This window comes from Amblyraja radiata, chromosome 5, assembly GCF_010909765.2.
Source record: "Amblyraja radiata isolate CabotCenter1 chromosome 5, sAmbRad1.1.pri, whole genome shotgun sequence".
Classification (NCBI taxonomy): domain Eukaryota; kingdom Metazoa; phylum Chordata; class Chondrichthyes; order Rajiformes; family Rajidae; genus Amblyraja; species Amblyraja radiata.
Window position 1 is genome coordinate 82613062 of NC_045960.1, and position 16441 is coordinate 82629502.

A 16441-nucleotide genomic window follows, 5' to 3' on the forward strand; every position below is an offset into this window, starting at 1 on the left:
GAGTCGTTCAACACAAACAAAATTGTATTGTCGGTAGTAGGGGCAGCAAAGTGGCTCAGTAGTAGAGTTGCTGCCTTACAGTGCCAGAGACCCAGGTTCGATTCTGACAACAGGTGCTGTCTGTACGAGTTTTCTCCAGGTCCATCGATCTCCTCCCACACTCCAAAAACATACAGGTTTATAGGTTAATTGGCTAAGGTAAAATTGTAAATTGTCCCTAGTGCGTAGGAAGGTGCTAGTGTGCTGGTTGATCGCTGGTTGACACGGACACGGTGGGCCAAAGGGCCTGTTTCCGCGCTGTATCTCTAAGGTCTAAAAGTTTAAGCAGAGGGACGGAAAAGCAAATTGATTGTCTACCCTCGCAAAGCATCCAAGTAGCCACAGCTGGGCCAAGATTAATATATTGTGCAATGTATGAATTTTATCTCAATCCAGAACACTCTGGACTTGGGAATTTTAAAATTGATGCTCGTCTCTAATAGGCGGCTATCAAAGTCTTTGTTGCCTGGCTGAGATTGTTCCCATTTGGAATTAGATTTACAATATTCAGCACTAACTTAATAAAAGCTTTGCTAAGGCAGATTTTCTGTGTCTAACCTACAAGAACAGAATAGTGCTTTAAAGTTTCTGTCTTTTTCCGGCTTAAATTGTAAATGTATAATAATATTGCAACTTCTTAAACTTCATAAACATTAGTAACTTGTCAGTTTCTTTGTTGAACTGCTTTCAAGCTATGAATCTTAACCTAATTTCCCTGTCATTTAAGGTCTATGGAATTCACAAATTGAAAAAAAAGTGTGATCTTGTCAAATAATATATGATTTTCTTGAGTTATAAATAATAAGTTCAAAATAAAAAAAATTTGGGCGGGGATAATTTAAATTGAAAATGATGTGTTCTTTACCTGCTTTTAACACTTGTATTAAAGAGGTTAGAAACAACAGTTCGGGTAATAAGGAACACGTCAATTTGACATTCTTGCCTAAGATCAATCCCACCGACAGTGCACCATGGTCTTTCTGTTAGCAATGAGCTCTGATTAGACCAGTGGGAGCTGAAGCCAGACCTGCTGCTTCAAAGATGAGATTTTGGTAATTGAACTGGGCTCTGGTGAGAAAAGGGGAAGTGGAGCAGTAAATAGACTGCTGATCTGAGAACTGTTCATTCTAGACTGATGCACGACAGATCTCCCTTCACTGGTGCAGAGTAACGGCAAAGTCACCTTCAACGTCCACTCACACCACATACAGTATGATGCATCCTCCTTAATATCCAGGACTTACTTTTTTTAGTTAAAAAGTGATTTATTCACACTACTTCACCTCCATAATATATATGGAAATTGCTACATTCATAGACCAGCTACTGTACCTCACATAGATGAAGAATTGGCATTATATTTATGTTTGAATAAAGGGAAGCTTATCTTAACATAAAACCAAGATCTGTTACCATAGACCTGTCACTATAAATTTTGGGATAGTGATGTACGAGTGTATTTAAAATGCACTTAGTTTAGTTCCATTCAGTTTTGCCTATTCTGCTACAGGAAGAATGTCATTAAGCTGGAAAGAGTACAGAGAAGATTTACAGGTATGCGGATTTTGCCAGAACCCAAAGGCCTGAGCTATACAAATACATTGGGCAGGCTAGGATGTTATTCCTTGGAGCGCAGGAGGCTGTAGGGTTGATCATATGGAGGCATATACAATCATGAGGGGAATCATGAGGGTGAATGCACAAGGTCTTTTTCCCAGGGTAGGGGAATGAAACACTAGAGGGCATGGGTTTCAGGCGAAAGGTTGTCATTTAATAGGAAGCTGATGGTAAACTTTTTAACTCAGGGAATGGTGGGTATATGGAAGGATCTATCAGAAAAGGTAGTTGAGGCAGGCACAATATCAATATTTAAAAATGCTTGGACCAGTACATGGACAGGAAAGGTTGAGAGGAATATGGACCAAATCGAGCAAATGGGACCAGCTTTTATTGATCATCTAGGGTGGCATGGATGAGTTCGGCCGAAGGGCCTGTTTCCATGCTGTATGAGTCTATGACTCCTTGACTATAATAGAAAATTCTGCAGCACAGGAAGAGGCCCTTCATCCCACAATACCTGTACCAACTATAATGCCAATTTAAACCGCACATCTTTCCACACATGATCTAAGCCCCTCCATTCCCTGCCATTTGTTGATCTCCACAATTTTGCGGAAGGCTCAGATCACTTGGCAGTGATAGAGTTTCTCCTCCCTATAATTAGTGCTTCCTATAATTACACAATAGAAATTGAAAGCAGAAAATGTTCAGCAGATACCCAGCTAATTGTTATGCATTTCATCAATATCATCTCAAGTGATCACGGTCACTCATTCTTGGTCTGGTACCATTGGGTTCACACTGTTTACACTGCTTTGTGTGTTCCTCTCAATATCAGTCTATCGGGAAATTATCGACAGTACACAGGAGACAATACCTGAGGCCACAAACTGTGTTGCCATTAGTTTTCATATCATTCCTTCAGCCAAAGTGGCAGGGAGGTGGAGATTTTCTGCAGGTTACTGGGGGAAATTCTGGTCCAACGTCGCAAATCAAAATGTAAGAATTGGCATATTTTTATTTTGTCTGAACTGCAGAGTTTGGGGCTTGTTCTAATAAAATATGATGAAGTCAAATGAAGGGTCGGATCAGGAAGCCACACCTCTCTCTCTTGATAAAGGATGTAGGGTGCCTAAATGTGCATTGAAGAGTGTTGATGGGACCCAGAGAGGGCATATGCACTAGAGCCTGCACAATATTAGCCAGAAGGATAGAGTTTAATATTGCCAATTATGAGATAAATTCAATCTTAATCCCAAAAGATAGAGGCGTTCAGGTTTGTGGACAATTAGTGCATTAGATTTTGGTGACTATGACCAACACCTTTCTTGACTCTACAATGAATTTAGCTGTTTCTTGTTCACAGCTGCTCCAACTTTTTTAAATTTACATATCCCATCATTATATCCCATCAAACTCAGTTGCCCAGCCCCATGGTCCTTTTTTCAGTCAGTCTCCCTTAAGTTCCATTCTATCACAAAACGCCCCTCTTATTTTCTTACTAGTTCTTGCCCTACTTCTGTCTACCAGCGATATAGGAGGGAATTTTGTGCTATACAATCGCAAAAAATCCTTCCTACAAGATATATTCCCTCTACTCCATCAGTCAGCAGAAGAGTCCTAACTTGAAATATCGCCTGTCCATTTCCCTCCACAGATGCTGCCTGACCTGCTGTTTTTTTTGCTCAGGTTTCCATCATTAAACAATCATATGAAAGACTTTTGAAATACCATAATTGGCTGTTTTGCTGGTTGATGATAGGCAGCTATTCTCTATCAGAAAATATTTATTTTGGTTCATCTTGGAAGTTGAAACTTTTTTCCCCCCCAGTAGTGTTTGTTTGGACAGAGCTGTCTGGTGGCACAGTAGCGCATCTGGTAGAGCTGCTGCCTCACAGCACCAGAGACCCATGTTCTATACTGACCTTGCATACTGTTCGTGTGGAGTTTACATGTACTCCTTGTGACGCTCAAGGGCTTCCTCCAGGTGCTCGGAATTCCCCTCACATCCCAAACATGCGAGGGCTTGTAGATTAATTGGCCTCTGTAAATTGCCCCTATTCTGTTGTTGCAAAAGTGGGATAACATAGAACTAGTTTGAATGGGTGATCAATGGTTGATGTGAACTGGGTGGGCTGAAGGATGAAGATAAAGGGTCTGAAGAATGGTCTCGACCTGAAACGCCACTTTCTTCAGAGAGTGCCATTGAGTTACTCCAGCATTTTGAGTCTATCTTTGGGCTGAAGGACCTCTTTCCATTCCCTCCTTCCATATTTCAGTCAATCAATGCATTTGTTAATTTTAAAGCCTGACACTTTGAGCTTAAATGTCGCAGGGACAGAAATTAAAATGTTCCTTGTCAAATTTGTTGAGCATCCCCACCATCGGTATCTGATCATAGATATGATGAGCACCACAAAGCATAGTGGAAAATTTGTAGTACAAGAACAAAACAAAAAATACATTGCTTGAATAAGATTACAGTCCAATCACTCCCAGATATGCAGTGACAATACAAGCCACGGTACATCTTCCAATGCTCCATCTGCACAACACACTGTGTATAAGAGGTCTCTGCTTTTGTAAGCCGATGTAATGACCCTGAGGTGGCAGCAAAGACTTGTAAACCTTTCCCATTTTGTCATTGGACAAGAAACCACCTGGGCGACAGAGCTCAGCTGTTAGTTGTGGTTTATGCTAAGGAGGAATTGACAATAGTAGTGAAAAATACAAGTTGCAATTGGAAAGCACAAATGGAAAGGCACAGAAGCATTAAAAAAAAATCAGAAAGCAGTTGGCGAGAGGCTATAATGTGCTCTCTGGAGTCAGAATGATTTTCATGTAATAGGCTATGCTTTGCACTCACAATTCACATAATCTTCGCCCCCTTGAGTGTGCTCGGGCTTTGTAATATGCTTCTGTTCATCTGTTATTCTTTTAGTACATTATGGGATATGTAAATATAATTGTGTGCACAGTCTTGTATGTGAAGGAGATCACGTTGCAGTATAAATATAAAAGGAAGTGCTTTGTTATTAAATTCTTGGTTTTCAAAACTCAATCCTAATTTTTGCTGAGTTGTCAGTTGAAGGGGTTGCATCCTTTAAGTTAAACGCCTTCAGGTACCCAAACAAATGGTTTATATAAAATAAGTTTCGTAATAGATGTTCTCATATCTCACCAGTACACATCAGAAAAATGTAATAGGCAGAATCTACAGATGTCCAGCAGATGGAAATTTCAGCTCAAACTATTTATGTGCTAATAAAAAAGTATGCACATGACAACAATTGACTGAGGGCAAATATGATTTAAGCAACTGTGGTGCACAGCTGAATCCCTACAAACCCATCTGGGAAATAAGCAGAAAAACATTTACTGTAAGTTGTTGAGGTTTTTTGGCCTTTGAATCTGCTGTTGAATTTGGCGCTGACAATTGGACATTTAGTGGCAACAACAGGAACAACAATTTTAATACATGATGCAATTCCATTTGTCGAAGAGTTATTGGAAACAGCTATACATTTTTCAGAACCACCCTGCCAATTCAGAACGCAATTAAATAATATTGATGCTACTTTGTTTTGTTTTACTATGTGTGAAGCATTGTAAAATGCAAGTTGTAATTGCTGTTTCAGCTATCCTACAGTGACTTCCATTTCATTCAAATGCCTAGACCAGTGATTACTACCTTCAAAAGGTCTTGTTGGCTTCAAAGCATGTTAGTATACCCTAAGGCAATATAAAGTGTTTCTTTCTCATTCCCTCTCCAATTCTTATTTTCTATTTCTCTCACACTCTTCCTCTTTCTCTCACTTTGGCTCGACTTAAGTCTTTCACAGTGTCGACTCATAGTATTATAGAGAACTACAGCATGGAAACAGGCCAGCCAGCCCACTACATTCAAGCTCCCCAATTTTCAGCTATCTGTACTAAGTCCAGTTCCTGCTTTACACTCTTCCATCCGAAACAATCTACATGCGCATCTAGAGAGTTCTTGAATGCTGTGAATAACTCCACTTTCACCCCTCCCTTAGAGGTTTCAAGTTCTCACCACTTTCTGGGTGAAAGTGATCCCCTGTCGACCTTTCTGAATATCTACCTGTGTCTATTTTCATATTGGAAAATGTTTCCTGCAATCTATCCAATCTATACCTCTCACAATTTTGTATACTTTAATCCTGTTCCCTCTTGATCAGTTTTAACTTCAGGGAGAATAGATCTTGTCTCCCCAGTCTCCGTATAAGTGAAACTCTCCATCCCAGGCAATAACTTGGTGAATTGTCTCTATACTTCCTATAATGTGGCATCCAGAACTGCACACAGTACTTCAGTTGAGGCCTGACTGAAGCTTTATAAAGTTGGAGCGAAACCTCCCAGCTTTTGTATACAGTGCCCCAACTGATGAAGGCCACAATCCCATGTGCCTCTGCAATCACATTATCTATTTATGCTGCTGCCTTCAAAGATCTATGGATCTGTACTTCAAGGTTCCTGTGTTTATCAATGCTTCCAAACATCTTACCATTCATGATATATGCCGGGGCCTCATCAATATTCCCAAAATACATCACCCTCACTTATCAGGATTAAACTACATTACCATTTCTCTGCCCATTTCACCACCTTCAATATCACCCTGTGGCATAGGAATACCCTCCACGCTAGCCATGACTCTGCCAGTCTTGTGTCATTTGATAACTTACTAATCATGCCTCCTGTATCCAATTAATTCATGCATATTACAAACAGCAGGGGTCCGAGAACAATCCTTCAAGGAACACCTCTAGTGACAGGCATCAAATCACCAAAATAACTCAGAACTGTACACAAATCATCTTCCTCCTATTCCCATGACAATTTTTGGAACAATTTTGTCCAATTGCTCTGGGCCACAATCTTTTACACCAGTCTCCCAGGATGAACCTCACCAAAAGCATTACTGAAGTCCATGTAAATAACATCTACAACTCTGCCCACACTTAGTTACCCCTTCAAAAAATGGAGTCAAATTGTTCAGACAGCATCTGCCCTCGACAAAGCCACATTGACTGTCTCCAAGTTGAAATGATCCATTTCAAGTGATCATTAATCCCGTCCCTCAGTATTTTCTCCAATAACTTCCCAACCACTGATGCAAGGCTCAAGACGTATAATTACCTAGCTTTTGCTTGCTGCCCTTCGAAAAGAGGGACCACATTTGCTGTCGTTCAGACAGAAGGAACCCCACTTTCACTCTTGGTGTGAAAAACTAAGTTGTTGACGTGTACTGCCAGTGTCAGGTCAAATCTGAATGAAGAATTTGTAAATTATCTTTTAAAGTTGGTTAACATGGGCTCAGCACGCAGTTGCTACTGAGGCTCATACCGCATAGAAAATATAGAAAATAGATTCAGGAGGAGGCCATTCGGCCCTTCGAGCCAGCACCGCAGAAAGGTAATAAAGTGAAAGATTGCAATTCCAACCCCTATAAGGTCATAAGGAATAGGAGTAGAATTAGGGCATACGGCCCATCAAGTCTACTCCACCGTTCAATCATGGCTGATCTATCTCTCCCTCCTAACCCCATTCTCCTGCTTCTCCCATAACCTCTGACATCCGTACCTTGTACCTATGCCCACCTTCCTTCATCAAATTTCAGGCACACCCATGTAGAGAGGTGCCTTCACAGTCTTGTCCTGCATTTGGACAATTTACTTTCCCTTCTTCCTTGTCCCACATCTCTCACCCGGCCTCTCCCACTTTTTCCCCCTCAGGTCTCAAGTCCAGGAATGAAAAATCCAGATACAAGGACGAGCATTTGGTAAATGGCTTAATATCCCTTCAGGTAACGCTTTGATCATTGATTCTGCAGACACACAGGTTGGAAATGCAATCTTTCACGTTATTGTTATTGTTGCACTGGGCCTCAGTTCCAACCTTGCTCTGAGCCCACGTTATTAATGGTCAACGAACCATAAGAAAGGATTTGCAAATTCTTCATTTGGAATTGATCTGACGCTGATAGTGCTTATTTTTCCACAGAGTGAGAATCATTTTGCAGCAAGAGGACGGCAGTGGAGAGAGTCAACATCTTGAAGCTCCTGGACATGCAACTCTCTGAAGAACTGTCCTGGGCCCAGCACATCGTTGCAATCGCAAAAGAAAGCTCATCAACACCTTTACTTCCTAAGAAGACTGAGGAGATTTGGTTTGTCGATAAATAATCTATTGAACTTCTACAGGCGTACAGTAGAGAGCATATTGACTGGTTATATAACGGCAACTCAAGTCCAGGAATGAAGAGGGATGAAGGGGAAGGAACAAAGGAGAGTGGTAGATAGTTCCCAGTCCATCGGAGGCACTGGCCTCCCCACCATTTAAGGGATCTATAGAAGACGCTGCCTCAACAAAGCAACCAATATTATCAAAGACACACACCACTTTCAATTCACTTCTACCTTTGGGAGGAAGACACAGGAGTCTGAAAACCTACGTGACTACCAGGCTCAAGAATAGCCTCCTCCCGACAATCTAAGGGTGGCACAGTGGTGCTGCTGGTCGAGCTGCTCCCTCACAGCATCCGAGACCTGGGTCTGATCCTGACCTCGACTGCTCTCTGCATGGAGTCTGCACGTCCTTCTATGGCCACGTGGATTTCATCCGGGTGCTCTGGTTTACCTCCACAGCTCAAAGACATATGGATAGGTGAATTATCTTCGTAAAATTTCCATTAATGCGTAGGGGGTAGATGGGAAAGTGGGATTACATAGATCTAGTATGAATGAATGATTGATGGCTTGTGTGAATTTGATGGGCCGAAGGGCCTGTTTCCATGCTGTACCTCTTGAACGTTACACAATCACACCAACAGTAACTATGAATTTTAATGGGCTCTCATTTTTGCCCTAAGTATTTCGTCTTTTTTTTGCATTAGTATTACTGTTATTATTTTATAGATTTTGAATAATTATTACATATTATCGGTGTGAATTGCTTTTATGGACCTGTTAATCTGCAGTAGGTTGAATTTCATTGTTCCGTTGTCAGTACATATGACAAGTAAACACTCTTGACTCTTGTGGCCGGCAGCCAAGTTCATGTCACTGGTGAGCTTCAACGCAAGGCTGTCCTGAGGTGTAGGCATGTACTGCTCAGTATATTTTGTTGTCTTCTAGCCTGGCTGGATACAACGCACCTCTGACAGTTCAAATGCACCTTTGGCCACCTGCAATGGGAATGCTGGTGTGAATGAAGTTTAAAAACAATTACAATACAATGCCTGGCATTCTTCTGAAAACAGCACGAATGATAAATTGATCAATGTATTCTTCTTTGGGGTGTCGACCTTTACTTAAAGTTGATTTTTTAAAATTCTTTGGAAAGAAATGACACAAATTCAAAATAGATTAGAATAGGATTTTGCTTTTCCCTTCAAATCGATCAATCACATCACTGAAGATTCCAGACTATTACCTTCTCATGAGCTGCATCTTGAGTGGTAATCTCTTGCTGATTGACGAAGTATAATGTGTTGCCGTTACCTAATCAGTAAAGTATAAACAGCAATGCTCAATACAGGTCATCTGGTACTCCTCAGGGTTGGTGTGCTCAGTCCCTTGTTCTGCACCCTGTACACACACTGACTGTGTAGCCAAGTACAATACAACACGATTTTTAATTTTGCCAGTGATACCGCTGTTATCAGCCTGATCTACAATAGTAATGAGATGAAGTACAGGAAAGAGATTAAGAATCTAATGCCATAGTGTCAGGACAATAACCTACGCCATAATATCAGAAGGAGGAAAGAGCTTGTTGTTGATACAAGGAAGCAAGGGCACAATCCTATCCTCATGAATGGAGCTCCTGTAGAAATGGTCAACTGCTTCAAGTTCCTAGGGATCCGTAACACCAGCAATCTGGTTCCAGCACCAACGATACAGTGATCAAGACAGCTCATCAACCTACTTACTAATTCTAGATGAACTTTGAGATCCGCACTCTTCTGAAGACCAGACATTCATGTCTGATGATACAGTGGTCTACAAGAAGTCCAGATACGACCTTGGTAAGGCCATTAAAAAAGGCCAAAAGGGACTTCAGCTCCAAACTGGAGGATGAGACAGATGTTTGGCAGCTGTGGCGGAGCCTGAATGCAATCACCTCCTACAAGGCGAAACCAGGAGGCAGCTCGAATGTCGGCGAAACATCACTCCCTGACGAGCTCAATGCGTTTTACGCACGCTTTGATAGGGAGAATACTGATGTGCCTTTCCGAGCCCCCATTCGCTGTGATGGTATTTCAGTCTCAGTCACAGAGGCCGACGTCAGGAAATCCTTCAGAGGGGTGAACCCTCGAAAAGCGCCTGGACCTGATGGTATACCCGGTCGTGTTCTAAAAACCTGTGCGGACCAACTGACTGGAGTTTTTATGGACATTTTCAACCTCTCACTTCTGAGGTCTGAGGTCCTCACCTGCTTTAAAAGGGCATCAATTATACCGGTGCCCAAGAAGAGCAAGGTGACATGCCTCAATGACTATCGACCAGTGGCACTAATTCCTGTGGTGATGAAGTGCTTTGAGAGGTTGATCATGGAGCAAATCAACTCCTACCTCGACAAAAACCTGGACCCACTGCAGTTTGCTCCCCGCCACAACAGATCAACGGTGGATGCGATCTCCACTCCGCTCTGGACCACTTGGACAACAAAAACTCATATGTCAGGCTGTTATTCATTAATCACAGCTCAGCATTTAACACAATCATCCCCTCCAAGCTGGTTACCAAACTCGCAGAACTGGGTTTCTGCGCATCCCTCTGCAATTGGATCCTTGACTTCCTCATTAACAGACCACAGTCTGTTCGTATTGGTGGAAATGTGTCAGCCTCGATAACAATCAGCACGGGAGCACCTCAAGGCTGCGTGCTCAGCCCCCTGCTATACTCACTCTATACTTATGATCCATCATCAAGTTCGCTGGCGACACCACTGTTGTGGGACGTATCACTGATGGGGATGAGTCAGAGTATAGAAGAGAGATCGAGCGATTGTCCATATGGTTCCAGCACAATAACCTGGCCCTCAACACCAGAAAAACCAAGGAACTGATTGTGGACTTTGGAAGGAGTAGGATGGGGACCCACAGTCTCATTTATATCAACGGGTCGATGGTTGAAAGGGTAAAGAGCTTCAAATTCCTGGGCGTGCACATCTCTGAAGATCTTTCCTGGTCCGAGAACACTGATGACCCATTATCTGTTATTTGCACTTTATCAGTTTATTTATTCATGTGGTATATGGACACACTAATCTGTTCTGTAGTCATGCCTACTATGTTCTGTTGTGCTGAAGCAAAGCAAGAATTTCATTGTCCTATCAGGGACACATGACAATAAACTCTCTTGAATCTTGAATCTTGACTAATATAGGCTTCTGACAACATTTGGCAAGTCCTTGAGGTTTCCCTCAAACTAAATCTGACAGGATACATCTCAGCCTGCTATGGCACTGCTCTGCTTTTGACAGCATGGACCTGCAGCTTATTCCATTCATATTCATGTTGAATTACAACAGGTCAGCTGAATTACAACAGGTCGGCTGTCAAGGACCCTGTTCACTCCCTACTCTCTCTTCCTCCTTCTGTGAGAAGACACAGGAGCTTGAAACCTTGGACATCCAGAATTAGGAATAACCTCTCCCCACGGCTATCTGACCCCTGATTCAGTAACCTCTTCCATAACCCCTTCCCAGAGGTGTTGCTATGTACTCTTGCTCTTAATTCTACCTCATTCAATTTTCCCTTATTTTTTTAACTATTCTTTGGCATCACTTGGATTTTGCACTGCTATCTTGTATCATGCTGCTGGTTGCACTCATCATTGTAATTATTATTATTTTTAACATTAATGTATAAACTGTTTACTCTGTGAACAAGAAATTATATGACACTAAATTAATCAAGACCAGTAATCTTGCCCTTACTTCTGCCTGTGTACTTTTATTTTTGTATGTTGTGAGTTTTTGACCTTTCGGTGATTTGATCTTCTGCTTATTTTACCTTCTTAATAAACCAAAGTATAATTGTATCGCCATTTGTCTCTTAAAATAAATATAAGTGCAAGGTCCAACTGTAGGTCCTGTGAGAAGTGTGAAGTTATTCCCATGGCCGTGTACGACAGAGTCTATTTGAGCTGCACTATAGCAGTTAACGTTAAGTGCTAAGCGTGTCCATATGTTGGCAAAGTGTGCATGAACTTGAGAGTCCTGTTGCATTAACAGGGCTGATCCTCCTCAGGGATATGTGATAAATGTTTACTGGGGTTAATGTAGTATGACAAACAAAGCCAAACTCCCTTTAAAGTTGTCTCATTAGAAAGCTCAGCGGTTGTCTCCTTCTCCCCCCCCCCCCCAACCCTGAGAGCATGTGTGCAGGAACTGGTGGGACACCACACTGCCAGCTGCCAGCAGTGACTGTTCTGACCGTGTTGCTGAACTCCAGCTGATGGCATCTGTGCGCCAGCCTTTCATCCTCGCACACGTTGCAGGACTGGATACCTGTGTGATATAAAAACACCGGGAGCTCAGGAGAAAGAGGCCAGTGTGTTCCTCACCAACTGGTCCTTTGTATGTGCAGGCCATTGATTCAGCTCACAGTGGCAACAGTTGTGCAGCCAATGCCTCTTTGTCCGACCCACAGCCATCTGCCATTCGCAGGAGGAGTCCAGCTGTACAGATGTGAGCTCGCGGAAATGGCAGCTCGTCCAGAGTTTCGTTTAGTTTAGTTCAGAGATACAACGTTGAAACAGGTCCTCAGCTCACCGAGTCTGCACTGACCAACGATAGCCCGTATACTAATTCCATCCTCGGGACAATTTACAGATGCCAATTAACCTACAAACCTGCATGTCTTTGGAATGTGGGAGGCAACCGGAGCACCGGCAGAAAACCCATGCAGTCATAGGTAGAACATACAAACACTGTACAGGCAGCATCTGGAGTCAGGATCGAACCTGGGTCTCTGGCACTGTAAGGCAGCAACTGTACCACTGGGCCACTCTGCCATCCAACCATTGTCTGGTTCACTGATTTAGTGCATTAAGACTGCGACAAAAATGCAAGTTGTTGTTGGATAACCAGCACCTGACCAGATGAGAGCAATGCTGTATGGCCAAGGGCACCTCACCAGGGCCGGTCTTAAGAGGTGCGGGGCCCAATTGGGAACAATTTTGGTGAGCCCCAGGTTCCCAGCCAAGGTCTGTAGATTCATAGAAATATAATAAGTCTATTATAGACTTTATATCTCTATGGTAGAATGGAAAGTAATCAAAATGTGCATAAAAAGTATATGCGACGTAATGGACCAAACAGATCTAAGCTACATTTTAATATAAAATTGCATACATGTAAGCCTACAAGTAAGAAACAAAATGTGTAGATCACCTCTGAAAAGTACATAGTACATAAAACTAAAAGAAAAGGTGTATAACATAGCTAAGAGTAGCGGGAAGCCAGAGGATTGGGAAACTTTCAAAGGACATCCGAAGGTAACAAAAAGGGCAATAAGGGGTGAAAAGATGAAATACAAAGGTAAGTTCGCCAAGAATATAAAGAAGGATAGTAAAAGCTTCTTTAGGTATGTTAAGAGAAAAGGGTTAGTAAAGCCAAATGTGGGTCCCTTGAAGGCAGAAACAGGTGAAATTATTATGGGGAACAAGGAAATGACAGAAGAGTTGAACAGGTACTTTGGTTCTGTCTTCACTAAGGAAGACACAAACAATCTCCCAGATGTACTAGAGGACAGAGGATCTAGGGAGGAACTGAAAGAAATTTGCATTAGGCTAGAAATAGTATTGGGTAGACTGATGGGACTGAAGGCTGATAAGACTGAAGGCTGCATCCCAGGGTACTCAAAGAGGTGGCTCTAGAAATCGTGGATGCATTGATGATCAGTTTCCAATGTTCTATAGATTCAGGATCAGTTCCTGTGGATTGGAGGGTAGCTAACGTTATCCCACTTTTCAAGAAAGGAACGAGAGAGAAAACGTGGAATTATAGACCAGTTAGCCTGACATCAGTGGTGGGGAAGATGCTGGGGTCAATTATTAAAGAAGTAATAACGGCGCATTTGGATAGCAGTAAAAAGATTGGTCCAAGTCAGCATGGATTTGGGAAGGGGAAATCCTGCTTGACTAATCATCTGGAATTTTTTTGAGGATGTGACAAGTAGAATGGATGAAGGAGAGTCAGTGGATATAATGTACCTGGACTTTCAGAAAGCCTTTGAGAAGGTCCCACACAGGTGATTAGTGGGCAAAATTAGAGCACATGGTATTGTGGGTAGGGTATTAACATGGATAGAGAATTGGTTGGCAGACAGGAAACAAAGAGTCAGAATAAACAGGTCACTGTCAGAATGGCAGGCAGTGGCGAGTGGAGTGCCGCAAGGCTCGGTGCTGGGGCCGCAACTATTTACAATATATATTAATGATTTAGATGATGGAATTAAAAGAAACATTTGCAAATTTGCAGATGACACAAAGCTGGGTGGCAGTGTGAACTGCAAAGACGATGCTAGGAGGTTGCAGGGTGACTCGGACAGGTTGATTGAGTGGGCAGATGCATGGCAGATAAGTGTAGATAAATGTGAGGTTATCCACTTTGGCGGCAAGAACAAGGAGGCAGATTATTATCTCAATGGTGTCAGATTAGGAAAAAGGGATGTGCAACGAGACCTGGGTGTCCTTGCACACCAGTCACTGAAAGTAAACATGCAGGTACAGCAGGCAGTGAAGAAAACTAATGGCATGTTGGCCTTCATAATGAGAGAATTTGAGTAGAGGAGTAAAAAGGTCCTTCTGCAGCTGTACAGGGCCCTGGTGAGACCACATCTGAAGTATTGTGTGTAGTTTTGGTCTCCTAATTTGAGGAAGGACATCCTTGCTATTGAGGGAGTGCAGCATAGGTTCACATGATTAATCCCCGGGATGGCGGGGATTATGAGAAATTCCTGTCATATGAGGAAAGATTGGAAAGACTAGGCTTGTATTCACTGGAATTTAGAAGGATGACAGGGAATCATATAGAAACAAATAAAATTATAAAAGGACTGGACAAGCTATATGCAGGAAAAATGTTCCCAATGTTGGGGGAGCCCAGAACCAGGGGCCACAATCTAAGAATAAAGGGGAGGTCATTTAAAACTGAGATGAGAAAAAAACTTTTTCACCAAGAGTGTTGTGAATTTGTGGAATTCTCTGCCGCAGAAGGCAGGAGAGGCCAATTCACTGGATGAATTTAAAAGAGAGTTAGATAGAGCTCTTGGGGCTAGCGAACCAATGGGGTATGGGGAGAAGGCAGACATGGGTTACTGATTGTGGATGATCAGTCATGATCACAATGAATGGCAGTGCTATCTCAAAGGACCGAATGGCCTCTTCCTGCACCTATTTTCTATGTTTCTATATACATTGCCCATCTAAGAAGCTGAAGACCAACATTTCCTGAGTCTGTGTAGGGAGGAACTGCAGATGCTGGTTTAAACCGAAGATAGACACAAAAGGCTGGAGTAACTCAGCAGGACAAGTAGCATCACTGGAGAAAAGTAATGGGTGACGTTTCGGGTCGAGACCCTTCTTCAGATTCTGCGTCTGTGTTTGAGTCTGTGTTATTATTGGTTGAAGAGCATGCTGGGACATGTTGGTCGATATGGGCACATTGGGCCGAAAGGTATGCTTCTACGCTGTATGACTCTATGACTGAGAGCATAAGAGAGGCTTGTAGTCATCAACCCCACAGTGCTTGCAGGCTCAGACACAGACACAATCCAAACAAAAAGCCTTCACTAACGACAGCAATGTTAGACAGTGTAAGCCCCAAATATTAGTTATATGTTCCAAAATATTCAGTCACAATGCCAATTACCTTCCTCTTAGTTTTTAATATCTTCACATGGGCAATGTGGAAAACTGCTGGCAAAGGCTGGAAATCAGGACAATTGTTCTCCTGACAAACTTGGCTGATTGTTAAATAACATTGAGCAACAATTCAAAGGTAACAAGGCTCTGATGAGACTGCCATTTCGACCCACCAGCTGTAGATCATTGTCAATTATGATGTTACAAGGTTCATAAGAAAAATAATTAAAAGATACATGTATAATATTCTAATACTGCATTTTCATCAAAATCCTTGCAAAATGTGGTCACAAGGTTCATAATTTGACATTACCTATTGAATATGGACCACTCAACACATATATTTTAATTCCTGGAATAACTAAGGGAAGGATAGTCTTGGTCAAATATATCCCACAGTGTTCAGGGCATCTCACTGGGCAAAAATTGTCTCTCCTCTTTAGTTTCATTGATTTCCAATAAGTGTAAGTGATTGCAGAATAGATTTATGACCAGCCTATGATTTTATAGGCATAAATCTCACTCCCCATGTATGATTCCCATCTATTCATGAAGCTGGTTTTGGAGCAGATGGATCTCCTGAGGACTTTTTAATGTTACCGGAAGCGGATGCCACTACCTGGTTGGTCCCAACGTTAAACCAAATAGCAGCTGGAGACCATTGAATGAATACACAGACGTTCCTGCTATCATGCACATCACTGGCAATGGGTCATGATATCATTCAGGCCTTTGTGGTTTTACCTGACATTCCCCCAGCTCCCAGAATTATTGTATGAAAAGTGGAAAATTGACTTTTGCTGACTGCATATTCCTCGCGGTGCAGGAGATCATAATTTTAGTAGGTGGTGGTTTGGGGCCTTGATTCAGAGGTGCATCCAAAATTGAGCCTGGTTGCTCCCCAAACCCATAAAATGTACCTCCTCAAATCACAAAGGCACATG